The sequence below is a fragment of the Petaurus breviceps genome, unplaced genomic scaffold (assembly GCF_028583685.1).
Source record: "Petaurus breviceps papuanus isolate PSGF00001 unplaced genomic scaffold, PetGlider_PUasm1.0 207, whole genome shotgun sequence".
In the NCBI taxonomy this organism is placed as follows: Eukaryota; Metazoa; Chordata; class Mammalia; order Diprotodontia; family Petauridae; genus Petaurus; species Petaurus breviceps.
The window spans coordinates 10,667,360-10,682,254 of NW_027185850.1; the positions used below are offsets into that span (position 1 = coordinate 10,667,360).

At 37.5% G+C, this 14,895-nt stretch overlaps 1 long non-coding RNA gene across 1 annotated transcript in view; it reads left to right on the forward strand.

The window, feature by feature from the left end:
• LOC138164786 (uncharacterized) overlaps positions 1 to 813 on the forward strand; it is a 3,300-nt gene extending 2,487 nt beyond the window's left edge. The window contains exon 2 of the long non-coding RNA XR_011169177.1: positions 703 to 813. This is a non-coding gene — a long non-coding RNA (uncharacterized lncRNA). The remainder of the gene's footprint in view (positions 1 to 702) is intronic.
• The last annotated feature ends 14,082 nt before the right edge of the window (positions 814 to 14,895 follow it).

Sequence of the window (14,895 nt, forward strand, 5' to 3'; positions counted from 1 at the left end):
CTCTCTCTCTCTCTCTCTCTCTCTCTCTCTCTCTCTCTCCCCCTTCCTCTCTCCCTCACTCCCTCCCTCCCTCTCTCCTTCCTCTCTCTCCCTCCTCCTCCTTCTCTCCATCCTTCCCTCTCTCCCTCTCTCTCACACACACCATCTTAGGGAGTTGGGTAGAATAACGAGAGGTTAAATTCCTTGCTGGTTGCCAGGGTTTGTCAGAAGTGTGACTGAACTAGTTTTCCTGGCTCCAATACCTGCTTTGTCTCCGCTACTCCAGACTGCCCCTCCAACCGGAGAAGGGCTGTTTCTTTGAGCCCCTCAGACCTGTTTGCTTGCTTCTGGATTCTATGCCTTATTTTCTGGATCCTCTGTGAATCGGCTTGACAGGGAGGGAGGTGCCCAGCCACTTGGGTGCCTAGGGTGTGAAGATTAGAATCAGTGTTTCTGAAATCCTGAGTCTGTCAACACTAAATCTTCTCATCATCAATTTAACCCCTGAGATGAAGAGGGAACACTGGTTGAGTGTAAAAGTTTAGGGACAGGGAGGTCCATAGGTGTCAATTTACTGCCAACTCACTTACCCTTATTAACAGTTTACTGTCATTAGGAGACACCTGGCTTGGGCTTCAATAATATATTCCTTGTGTGTCTGTTTTAACTTGCAGAGACCTTGCTACTGACACGCCTTCAATAATTATTTTTGTTTTGTTGCAGACACTGATCCAAGACCTTCACCAACTCTCTAAACCAAATGGAGACAGATTTCATTGCTTGGAGGCAGATGTCAATTTACAAGCAGGAAACAATAAAAATTGTTGTTATTAATTTTTGGACTGGGATTGGAATTTCCCTGGGGTTCCCAGCACTGGGCATTCTATCTAGGCAGGCTGGCACCTGCAGCACAGATTCAAGTCTTAGAGATTTGTCTGAGGGCATCAAGGGGTTAAGGGACTTGCCCAGGGTCAGGCACCAGCAGAGGTCAGACTCTGGTCTTTCTCACCCAAGGCTGTTCCCCTAGCCACTCTGTGAAGTTCTGGCTAAGTGTGCCGGCTTATGTGAATGTCAGACAACATCTGGGATTTCACTGGGATGTGGGGAGCTCTCCATAAAGAGACGCCCTTTACCAGTACAGACCTGCACCTGCCCTGCCAGACTGAGAGTCTTAGAGGGATACCTGAGGGCACTGAGACATTAAGTGACTTGCCCAGAGTCACACAGCCACTGCCTGTAGAGATGGGACTTGAACCTGTTCCAGACTCTTTGGTCAACTCAGTCTTCTATGTTATACTGTCTATTGACAGTGATAATGTCCAGATTGTGAAGTGGTTTACATACATTTCCTCATTTAAGCTTCCAAACAACCCTATAGAGGTACTGTCATACTCATTATCTCACTGTATATTTCCTCTTCTGAAGCTAACAGACATCCCATAAAACAAGCAATTCCACTTTCAAAGTGGAGCAGAAAAGATCTCTTCGGCCCAAGCTGTTTTCCTTTTAAATTCACCATGTGACTTTCAAAGCTGCCAGGTTCATCAGGTTTCCCTCTGGGCTTCTGTTCTCATCTATGAATTTTAAAATGACTCTCTCTTGTTCTTTGGGCAACCTCTAGCTAGCCTTTCTCTCCCTCCCTTCTCCCCGTCACTGAACTCTGCAGAGTTCCTAAATGCTTCAAAAGAATTTTTCCTTATAATATTGTTATTGTATAAATTGTTTTCCCTGGAATACTTTCAGCAGTTCCAAACTAGGACTTGAAGGGAAGGAACCATAAGGTTCCAGACAGAGAATTGCTCTAAGGTTTCCTCTCTCTTCTTGTTTTCTCCCTTTGGTCACTAACCCTACTAGATAGGTAGGAGATCCTGTAACCAGTAGGGAGAAGAGGGGTACTCCATGCACAGATACAGACAATTTAGAACTCAAAATCTTATGGAAGTGAATGGTGAAAATTTTATTTATGTATTTATTATTAAAAATAAATACATAAATAAAATTTTAAAAATAATGGCAAAAAATAGAACTCATGTGGCAAATCTTCCATGCCACAAAGTTAAAATTCGACATAGGCAGGGGAAGCGAACATGAGGCCATTCTGTCTTGACCTTGACTCTGTATCCCATGTTCTGCCCTGTCTTTGGCCTTCCTTATTACTGAGACAGTGAGGACAGTCCTATCTGTTAGAGCCGGATACTAGAGTAGCTGGCCTGAAGAAGAGCCCCAGTAATAGGCCCTCTCCTACCAGGGGATACCATAGCCCTTCTTCCTACCCGGCGACCCCCAGCAGCGAGCCCTATACAATTATGCGGTACCCTGTGCCCATTTCCCCTCCTGCCTAAATTGAAACTTACATAACCTTTGTCCTTCCATGCCTCTGAAAGCAGGCCTCCCTTGCTGGTGAACTCAGTAAACCCCCGTTGGTTCCTAAATTTTTGGTTCCGGTTATGGTCTGTTCTGGCACTGACACTTTTATCTATGACTGTTAGATATGCAGAAGATGGCTACTTTCTGAATTCAAGGATATACCCTAAGACATCAGCCTTTTAACTCTGTCGTTCACAAGGCCCCTTTGTATGTTCCCCGTGAGCAATTATCCATTGGCACAATTATCTCTTAGTAAAATAACAATAATTTGTTGTTTATTGTGGTGTCATTTTTCAGTTATGTCCAACTCTTTGTGACCCCATTTAAGGTTTTCTTGGCAAATATGCTAGTGGGGTTGGCCATTTCCTTCTCCAGCTCATTTTACAGATGCAGAAACTGAGGCAAACTGCATCAAGTGACTTATCCAGAGTCACACAGCTAGTGATTGTCTGAGGCCATATTTGAACTCAGGAAGAAGAGTATCCTTGACCCCAGGTCCAGTGTTCTCTCTAGGCACCGCCTACCGGCCCCTCACCTAACATTTATACAGCACTTACTAGGAGCCAAGCTCCGTGCTAAGTGCTTCATGATTATTTTCTCAGTAGCTCCTCACAACAACTCTGTGAGGTAGGTGCTACCATTAGCATCTCCATTTTATAGATGAGAAAACCCAGACAGAGTTTAAGTGACTTGTCCAGGGTCACACAGATAGTGCCTGAGCTAGATTTGAGCTCCCACTGCTCTCCCTAGCTGCCTCACATAAGCTTCCTCATAGGAAATGTACACGCACTTACTAGGAAGTCACAGCAGGTACAAAAGCTAAAAAGCATCACCCCTAGAAGGTCTCACAAATACATGCAACGTCCTTGGGAAGACTAAGTCAAAATGGGGTATAGTGGGGAGTTCGCTTTATCGGTCATATAGACACAGCAGAGAGAACTCACCCCTCCTGCTACTGACTGACCTGGAAGTCCCTTCTCCCTGCACGGAGTCAGCATGAAGTTCTCCTCTGCTTCCCAGGATCTGCTCCTATCCATAGATAGCTCTATTCTCTGCTGCCAAGAGTCCCCTTCCTCCAGTTGAAGGATACCTCTCTGAAATGGACCGCTTCTCAGGACAATGTTTCATTGCTTACATTCACAATCAAATGAAACACAAAATTTCAGTGAGAGATTCATGGAAACAAGGATATAATTTTTTTTCCTATCTAATTTTATGAATGCCCTGGATCAACACACCACTTAGGAATCTGTGGACCTTAGGTTAAGAATCCTTGCTCCATAATACAGTTACTAGGTCTGTAGCCCAAAGACTTCAAAGAAAAGACAAAAGGACATATTTGTACAAAAATAAAGCAATTCTTTTTGTGATGGCAAAGAATTGGAAATTGAAGGTATGCTCATCAATTGAAGAATGGCTAAAGAACTTGTGGTCTATGGTGATGGAATGATGATATGACTGGGAAATGATAAGGTGGATGGTTTCAGGAAAAACCTGGGAAGTCTTATATGAACTGATACAAAGTGAGCAGAACCAGGAGAACACTGTACACAGTAAGAGCAGCACTGTATGTTCTTGCACTGTGAAAGACTTAGCTATTCTGATCCAGACACTGATTTAAGACAATCCCAAAGGACTCAAAATAAATAATTTTCACCCTTTCCAGAAAGCAAACTAATGAACTCTGTGTGCAAACTGAAGCACACTTTTTTCACTTTCCTTTTTTGTATGTGTGTGTGTTTTCTTTGGCAATCTGCTTGATATGGAAATATGTTTTGCATAATGACACATGTAATAAAAATCACACTGCTTGCCTTTTCAAGGGGTGGGAGAGGGGTAAACAGGAAGAGAGAATTGAACTCAAAATGTTTAAAAATGAATGTTAATTTTTAAAAATGTAATTGGGAAATTTTAAACAAAATAAATAGACGTGTGAATGTATGCATGTATGCATGCATGTGTGTATGAAGAAAAAGAATCTGTGCTCTAGGGTCTTTATGCCTTTTTTGAATTGAACCTTGAATCTTCTCCTAACTCAATGTTATTAGTTTTAATTATGGGTGTTTTAGTGGAGTTAGATTGTTTGATGTGTCAGTAAGGAAATTGATGACATTAAGTAAGATAGATGAATGATCATATTCAATTTTCATCTCTCAGTGGGGCCACAAGCCTGATGTTAGCACATTATTGCTAATGGGAGTTATGGGCTCAGGCCCTGGTGTATTTAGATCTGACTTCGCTGCTGAACGCCCATCAATCTATGATTTCTAAGCAGAGCATTCCAAATGGACGTTAACTTTCTGTGTAACTGGTTAATTGATTGGTGAAACTAACTGAATGCCTGCATCTAAATGATGGATAGATGCCCCAACATTTCTTTTCAATGTGTCTCTCTTCTTTTTTTTTGGCACAATTAGGTTGCATCAGAGCTATTTACTAGGGTGGGGCAGGCGATCAAGACTTTGTCCCAAGGCACCGACCTTGGTAACAGATAACAATTTCTTACACTTACGTTTGGGAGGTTGGAATACGGTGAAATCCTTCTTCCTATGGGGACATGCTTCCCCCTGCCATAGCCTAAAGATTGATCCCTCTTTGTTCCCTGAGATCCTTTGCTAAACAGGGTTCACCGTCATGACAGTGCCCTCCCATCCAGTCCTAGACCACTATTCCCAGAAACCCTCCTCTTCTGGGGCCTGCCTTCCCCTCCAAGACCCTACTGGACTTGTGCTCAGGAAGACCTGGGTGATCCTGCCCGGGATCTATCACCAATCCCTATTGCAGACTCTCTGGGGCAAGATCACCCCATTGTGTTTTCCTGTCTTGCCTACTGACAGAAAAGAATGCAAAAGAGAAAAATTAAATAATTGGCTAAGAAGGAGAGAATAGGACTTGGCTTTCTGGTCAATGACTTAGAATAGAGGACTGACAGATTCCTTGCCTAATACATAGGATGATTTAGGGTTGGTAATAGGCAGCAAAGGACAGGTTTGTACTTAACAACTCTGATCAATGTAATGGCCAACAATACTTCCAGGGGACTGATGAGGAAACCTTTGACCCATCTGATGGAGAGGTAGTGGGCTTAAGGCAAGGAATGTGATATGCATTTTCAGATATAACTTGACATGCCAGTCTTTCAGAGTTGCCTGGGGAATCACTCTTATTTTGTAAATGTAAATGTACATTTTCACATATTTTGTAAATGTATGTTTTCAGAAACAGAATTTCAGAAATGGGTGCATTTGTTTTGCTTGATTTTGTTTATTTATTTCAGGGAATTGTGTATGTTTGATTTTTTAATTTTTCTTTTTTGGTTGGAGGGAGAAGGCTTGGGAGGCAGAGAGGAGCTAGTGACAAAAAGAAAGAAGAAAGAAAAGAGAATGATGGGGACACTAAAAAATAGGAAGAACAGAACAGAAGGAAGTTCAGAAGGGAACACCAACAAACTGCATAGCCTTAAAAGTGACATGCTGGATTTCATTATATACTTCTCAAAAAAGTCAGTTGTATTTTTAGAGTGTCGTGGTTTCACATGCAAACTTTGTCCTGTTTTGTATATGAAGATGTTCTCTTTTGCAGTATTGTTCAATTCAGAATTTTTTTTTAGAGTATGAATTGCCAGGTGTCTTGCAAATCCAGTCAAAAAAAAATTTAGACTAAAAAGCATGGGGGAGAGAGAAAACTGCCTCCAAATCAGATGCCAGAGAGAGCAGTTATACAGAAAGAAATTAAACTACTGAGAAGTTCACAAGAGAAAGAAAATCTGTAACTTTGCTTTTTTTTTTAAGTAAAAAACTGCAACGCTATTCTTTGTTCTTTTTCTAGATTTCCTCACATGGGTCTACCTTTAAAATATATATATGTATATATATATATATGTATTTCCCTCCATTACATGTAAAAATAGTTCTTAACATTTGTTTTTTTCAAGTTTTGAGTTGCAAATTCTGTCTTTCCCTCCTTCCCTCCCCCATCCCTGAGACAGTTAAGCAATCTAATATAGGCATTACATGTGCAATCATGTAAGACATTTCCATATTAGTCATTTTGTACAAGAAGACTCAGAGAGAGAGAGAGAGAGAGAGAGAGAGAGAGACCGAGAAGGAAAGAAAGAGAAAAATAGTATACTTCAGTCTTTATTCAGATAACATCAGTTCTTTCTCTGGAAGCAGATAGCCTTTTTTCACCATGAGTCCTTTGGAATTATCTTGGTAATATTGCTAAGAATAGTTAAGTCATTTACGGTTTGTTCTCATACAATATTGCTGTTACTATGTACAATGTTCCCCTGGTTCTGCTCTCTTCACTTTATATCAGTTCATGTAAGTCTTTCCAGGTTTTTTTTTTCTGAAATCATTGGGCTTGTCAATTCTTATAGCACAATAATTTTCTGTTACAATCATATATCACAACTTGTTTCGCCATTCCCAAATTGATAGGCATCCATACAATTTCCAATTCTTAGCTACCACAAAAAGAGCTACTATAAATATTTTAGTGCATATGGGTCCTCTTCGGCCCCCCTTTTTAATTTCTTTGGGATACAGATTTAGCAGTGGTGTTTCTGGATCAAAGGGTATTCACAGCTTTATAGCTCTTTGGGCATAGATCCAAATTGCTCTCCAGAATGGTTGGATCAGTTCACAACTCCATCAACAGCATCTCAGTTTTCCCACATTAGTGGATATTAGTGTCCTAGATTTCCCACATCCCCTGCAACATTTATCACTTTTTTGGGTCCTATTAGCGAATCTGATAGGTATGAGATGATACCTTAGAGTTGTTTTAAGTCGTATTTTTCCAATCAATAGTGGTTTGGAGCATTTATTTATGACTATAGATAGGTTTGATTTTGTCTGAAAACTGTCTCCATATCCTTTGACCATTTATCAATTAGGAAATGACTTATTCTTATAAATTTCACTCAGTTCTCTATATATTTGAAAAATTAGGCCTTTATCAGAGATACTTACTGTAAATCTCCCCCCCTAGTTTTCTACTTCCCTTCTAATTTTGATTGCATTGGTTTTGTTAGTGCAAAAACTTTTAAATTTTATATAATCAAAATTATGCCCTTTAGATTTTGTAATACTCTCTATATCTTGTTTGGTTCTGAATTCTTCCCTTATCCATAGATTTGACAGGTAAACTATTCCATGCTTTCCAAATTTCTTATGTTATGACACTTTCTTTATATGTAAATCACATACCCATTTTGACCTCATCTTAGTAGATGGTGTGAGATGTTGGTCTAAAACTAGTTTTTGCTATACTGTTTTCCAGTTTTCCCAGGAATTTTTGTCAAACAATGAGTTTTTGTCCCCCAGACTTGAATCTTTGGGTTTATCAAACACTGTATTATTATGGTTGTTTATTACAATGTATTGTGTACCTAATCTGTTCCACTGATCCACCCCTCCATTTCTTAGCCGCCATCAGATTGTTTTGATAACTGTTATTTTATACTACAGTTTGAGAGCTGGTAAAGCTAGACCACATTCCTCCATATTTTTTTTTATTGATTCCTTTGATATTCCTGACCTTTTGTTCTTTCAGATGAATTTTATCATTTTTCTAGCTCTATAAAATAATTTTTTGGTAGTTTGATAGGTATGGAACTGAATAAGCAAATTAATTTAGGTAGAATTTTCATTTATATTATATTGGCTCTGCTTACCCAGGAGCAGTTAATAATTTTCCCTATCGTTTAGATCTGACTTTATTTCTGTGAAAAGTGCTTTGTTATTGTGTTCATATAGTTCCTGGGTTTGTCTTGGCAGGTAGACTCCCAAGTATTTATATTGTCTACAGTTATTTTAAATGAAATTTCTCTTTTTATGTCTTGTTGCTGGATTTTGTTGGTGATACATAGAAATGCTGGTGATATGTGAGAGTTTATTTTGTATCCTGCAACTTTGCTAGCTGTTCATTGTTTCAACTAGTTTTTCAGATGATTCTCTAGGATTCTCTAAGAATATAATATCATCTGCAAAGAGTGGTAATTTTGTTTCCCCATTGCCTATTCTAATTCCTTCAATTCCTGTTTTCTTCTCTTATTGCTATAACTAGCATTTCTAGTACAATATTGAATAATAGTGGTGATAAGTCATCCTTGCTTCACCCCTTTATTGGGAAGCCTTCTAGCTTATCCTCATTACATATAATGCTGCTCTTAGTTTTAGATAAAAATTACTTATCATTTTAAGGTAAACTCCACAAATTCCTATACTCTCTAGTGTTGTTGTTTTTAAATAGAAATGGGTGTAGTATTTTATCAAAGGCTTTTTCTTCATCTATTGAGATAGTCATATGATTTCTGTTGGTTTTGTTATTAATATGGTTCATTATGCTCATAGTTTTCCTAATATTGAAAGATCCCTGCATTCCTCCATAAATCACACCTGGTCATAGTATATAATCCTTGTGAAATATGGTTGTAATCTCCTTGTTATTATTTTATTTAAGATTTTTGCATCAATATTCATTAGGAAAATTGGTCTACAATTTTCTTTTTCTGTTTTTTTTCTTTTCCTGATTTAGGTATCAGGACTATATTTGTGTTGCAAATGTAATTTGGTAGGACTCTGTCTATTTTTGCCAAATAGTTTATATAGTATTGGAGCTGATTGTTCTTTAAAAGTTTGGTAAAATTTGCTTCTGAATACACCTGGCCCTAGGGATTTTTTCTTAGGGAATTCATTAAGGGCTTGTCCAATTTATTTTTTTTTTTATATTGGGTTACTTAAGTATTCTATTTCCTCTTCTATTAATCTGGGAAATTTATATTTTTGTAAATATTCACCATTTCATTTAGATGGTCAGATTTATTGGTATGTAATTGGGCAAAACAGTTCCTAATAAATCTTGTAATTTCCTATTTATTGGTGGTAAATTCATTCTTTCCATTTCTGATACTGGTAATTTGGTTTTCTTTTTTCCTTTTCAAAATGAAATTAACCAATGGTTTACCTATTTTATTCATTTTTTCCATAAAACCAACCTCTTGTATTATTTATTAGTTTCATGGGTTTCTTACTTTCAATTTTACTAATCTCTCCTTTGATTTTTTTCCAGTGTTCCAATTTGGTTTTTAATTGGGGATTTTAAATTTTTTCCTAGGTTTTTTTTTTTGTTTGTTTCATGACCAAATCATTGATCTGCTCTTTCCCTATTTTATTAATGTAAGTGTTTAGAGATATAATTTCCCTTAAGTATTGCTTTGGCTATATCCCATAAATTTTGGTGTGTTATCTTACTGTTGTCATTCTCTTTAATGAAATTATCAAGTGTTTCTATGATTTCTTCTTTGTCCCACTTATTCATTAGGATTAGATTAGTTTCCAATTTTTAATCTATCTTTCCACTGTCCTTTATTGATTGCAATTTTTATTGCATTATGATCTGAAAATGATCCATGTACTATTTATGCTTTTCTGCACTTGGTTGTGAGGTTTTTGTGCCCTTATACATGGTCAATTTTTGTACAGGTGCCATGTACTGCTGGAAAATAAAAAAAGCTGTTTTGCTTTCTATTCTCATTCAATTTTCTCCAAAGATCTATCATATCTAACTTTTCTAGTATTCTATTCACCTCAACTTCTTTCTTGTTTACTTATGTATTTATTTTTGGTTAGATGTATCTGGTTCAGAGAGGGGAAAGTTGAGATCCCCCACTAGTATAGTTTTATTGTCTAGTTCATTCTATAACTTATTGGACTTCTGCTTTAAAAATTTAGATGATGCTGTACCATTTGGTGAATTGATTGATAGTGATTTTGCTTCATTGATATTGTTTCATTGTCTATGGTACCTTTATTTAACAAGATATAGTTTCTTTCCTTATTTCTTTTAATTAGATCTATATTTTGCTTTTGCTTTGTCTGAGATCATGAGTGCTACACCTGTTATTTTTTTTAACTTCAACTGAAGCATAATAGATTCTGTTCTAGCCTCTTGCCTTTACTCTGTGTGTGTGTTTCTATGCTTCAAATGTGTTTCTTGTAAATAGCATATTGTAGGATTCTGTTTTTTAGTCCATTTTGCTATCTGTTTTAACTTTATGGGTAAGTTCATGCCATTCACATTTACACTTATGATAACTAATTGGGTATTTTTCCCTTATTTATCATCCTTTTACATTTGTCCCATTCTGTGTTTTTAAGGAGTTATTTTCTTTGGTGAATTTTTGTATATCTTTTTCCATGCTGTTGACTGTTTTTTTAAATGATTCTCTTGAATTACTCTCATTTCTTTTCCCAATTTTTCTTCTATTTCTCTAATTTGCTTTTTTAAATCCTTTTAAAATTCTCCTGGGAGTTCTTTTTGGACCTGAGATAAAATTACATTTTTCTTTGAGGCTTCACATGTAGCCCTTTTAACACAGTTGTCCTCTTCTAAGTTTGCACCTGGATCCTCCCTGTGACCATAGTAACTTTCTATAGTAAAGTTCTTTTTTGTTTTGGGTTTGTTCATGTTTATTTATTTATTTATGTATGTATGTATGTATGTATATATTTATTTATTTATTCATTCGTTCGTTAGTTTATTTATTCATTCATTCATTCATTCATTCATTTATTTATTGTTTATTTATTTATTTGTTGTTTATTTGCTTGCTTATTTTGCTCATTTTTTTTCCTGCCTGTTCTGTGACTTAGTGTTTCTTTGTGGGAGTTGGACTCTGGTTCTGAACAGTCCCAGGCTTTCTGTGCTGGGGCTCAAGGTCTTGCTGCTGGCTCTCACCAGGCCTCTGGGCCTCACTGCCATAAGCTTCCCAAATAAGCAATATTCTTGGGGCCCATAAAAAGAAGCAGATGTGACTGCTGAACTATTGTCACTGATGTTTGAGAGATCATGGGAAATGGGTGAAGTATCATACGATGGAAAGACAAATGTGGACCAAGATTTCGAATAAGAAAAGGGAGCATGACTTTTATTTTTGGGGAAAAAATTTAGAAGAGATTATTAGAAAGATCAAGAACTATCATGATCTCACCAGGAACAGGTCATGCCAGGCTAATGCCACTTCCTAATGTGACTCCTTTTAGGATCACTAAACTAGGAGATGAACAGAATATTGTGGATACAGTTTGCTTAGATTTTGGCCAAGCCTTTATCAAAGTCTCTCATATTATTCATGTGTCTCAATGAAAAACTGTGAATTGGGTAATGATATAATCAGATGGCTGCAGAATTTGTTGAATGGTCAGATGCAGAATAGTTGTAAATGTTTTAATGTCAACACAACAGGAGATCTCTGGGTGAATGCTTTTAGGATCTATACTTGATTCAATGACTTCGATACCTGCACAGACATCAAGTACATAGATAACACAAAACTAGGAGGGATCTTTAAGGCACTGCATGACAGAGTCAGGACCCAAAAGGATCTCAATGTTTAACATATTTGGCTGATCTACTAAGATGGAATTTAGTAGGGATGGATGTAAAGTCTTACATTTAGGAGCAAAAAGTCAGCTTCACATATATTAAATAAGAGAGGCATGTATAGGAAGGAGTTGTTCTGAGAGAATCTCTGGGTTTTAGTGGACTGAAGGCTTGATATGAGTCAGTAGGGTGATTGTGGCCACCAAAAAAAAAACCTAATGTGATCTAAGACCATATTAAAAGAGGGTGTGCTTCCAGGAAAAGGAGGCTGATAGTCCCCTTTCATTGTGGTCTTAGCAGATTTCATCTGGAGTGCTATGTTCTCTTTCTAAATTAATTTACTTATTCAAAGCCATACCAATCAAACTACCAAAGGATTACTTTATAGAGCTAGAAAAAAATAACAAAATTCATCTGGAGGAACAAAAATGGTCAAGAATCTTGAAGGAATTAATGAAAAAAGAGTGGGAATATGGGGACTTATCAGTAACAGATCTCAAACTCTTCAGAAAGTAATAATAATGAAAACAACTTAGTACTGCAAAAGAAATAGAGAGGTTGATCAGGTGAACAGATCAAGTACACTATATACAGAAGTAAATGAGCACAGTAGCCTAGTGCTTAAGACACTGAAAGATCCCAGCTATGGGGGTAAGAACATATTATTTAACAAAATCTTTTGGGAAAACCAGAAAGCAGTTTGGCAGAAATGAAGTCTAGATCAATATACCACATAGAACTTGGATATGAAGGATGACATTGCGAACAAATTAGAAGGGTGAGGGAAAAATTGCCTGTCAAATCTCTGGACAGGGGAAAAGTTCAAGAAATCAACCAAGGGATAGAAAAGGTCGCAGAAAGTAAAATGGACATTTTGGATCGTATAAAATTAAAGAGTTTGCATAAACAAAACCAATGTTGTTAAAATTAGAAGAGGGAATGGGGAAAATCTTTGCAATAAGTTTCTCTGATAAAGGTTTCATTTTTTAAAAAAAGAAATATAGGGAACTGATTCAAATGTATGAGAAAGGAGCTATTTTCCAATTGATAAATGGTCAAAGGATATGAAAAAGCAGTTTTCAGAGGAAGAAATTAAAGCTATCAATACCCATATGGAAAATACTTCAAATTACTAATTAGAGAAATGGAAATTAAAAAAAAAACACACACCAGAATTTCTACTTCACACCTAATTGATCAGCAAAGTTGACAAAAATGGAAAATGACAGATGTTGGAAGGGCTGTGGGAAAATAGGTACATTAATTCATTGTTGGTGGAGCTTGGGACCATCTAGCCATTCTGGAAAGCAGTTTGGAACTATGCCCCCCAAACTCACTGTACATACCTTTGACCCAGTGATATTGTTACTAGGTCTATGACCCTAAAGAGATCAAAGGAAGAGGAAAAAGAATTGCATGTAAAAAATATTTATAGCTACTCCCTTTATGATGATAAAGAATTGGAAACTGAAGGAATGGCTCAACAATAGTATATGAATATGATGGAATATTATTGTGCCATAGGAAATGCATGTATATATATACACATGTATGTACATATATGTGTATACATAAACATGTAGTGCACATGGCCAATTTGAGAATTAGTTTTGCTCGTCCTATACGAGTTTGTAATTTTTTTTATTAAAAAAATGTTTTAAGTTTTGTGGAGGGGGAGGGCAGGGCAATTAGGGTTAAGTGACTTGCCCAAGGTCACAAGGCTAGTAAGTGTTAAGTGTATGAGGCCAGATTTGAACTTGGGTCCTCCTGACTTGAGCACCGGTGCTTTATTTACTGCGCCACCTAGCGGCCCCTGCTATATAAGCTTGTAAAAGGATATTTTACCTGCTTTATCAGTGGGAGAGGGGCAGATGAGGGAGGGAATGACAGATCGTGGATAATCATTTCTTTGTCGATTATCTACAATTCAGCCTATAAATCTTGCTTGTATATGGCAATTAGGTGGCATAAGGGATAAGACACTGGACCTGGAGCCAGGAAGTCCCAAGTTTAAATATGACCTCAGACAGTTACTGATTATGTAACCCTGCACAAGTCACATAACCTGCCTGTTTCAGTTTACTTACCTGCAAAATGGGGATAAGAGCAGCATTTGCCTCCAAGGATTATTGTGAGGATAGAATGAAATTATAAAGTGCTCAGCAAACCTTAAAATGCTATATAAATGCTGTCTCTGCTAGCTGTTACATAGGTGCTGACAGTTTGTCTCCCCCACTAGACTGAGAAGCAGGGATTTTATCTTCTTTTTTTTCCTTTCTTTGTATCTTGAGTACTTAGCAAGCATTTGGCACACAGTAGGCTCTTAATAAATGTTTATTGGCTGACTGACTGAAAAAAAATAATTGAAAACATAAAGAAAAAAAGACAAACAGAAATATTTTGTTTCTTAGTTGGCTCTCTTCTTTGCTGCCATAGTTCACACTCCTTGGAGCTGCTTTCTGCCTTGACTGAATTCAAGAACTGGCAAACTTGCTTTTTCTTTTTTGCTTTTTGGAGGGGAGAAGGCAGGGCAATTGGGATTAAGTGACTTGCCCAAGGTCACATGGTTAGTAAGTGTTAAGTGTCTGAGGTCAAATTTGAATTCAGGTCCTGACTCCAGGGCCAGTGCTCTATTCACTGTGCCACCTAGCTGCCTTGAAATTTGCTTTTTAAAAGCCATACATAGAAAAAAAAAAACAAATTAAAAAAATAGTCATTAAACAAGGGTGGGTAGGTAGTACAGTGAATAGAGCACTGGCCCTAGAGTCAGGAGGACAAGCATTCGGTTCCGGCCTCAGACATTTAACACCCCCACAAAAAAACTAGCTGTGTAACCTTGGGCAAGTTACTTAACCCCAATTGCCCTCCAAAAGGCAAAAAAAAAATAGTCATCAAAAGTCATACATAGGAAATAAAGTGTACACAGATCAGGAAATAATATGTGTGTGGTGGGGGAGGGGTGGCCAGAGAGATGAGAATCAGAACCTGCCTCATGTAGGAGGTGCCTCAAGCTGAACTTGGAAGGACAAGAGGGCAAGGAAGAGGGGACAACATCTCAGGTGCATGTAGAAGGTTACGAAGGACTTTAAACCCCAAGCAGAGAAGGATGCACTTTAGCCAAGAGGCCAATGGGAGCTTCTGGAGCTTTTAGACCTAAAC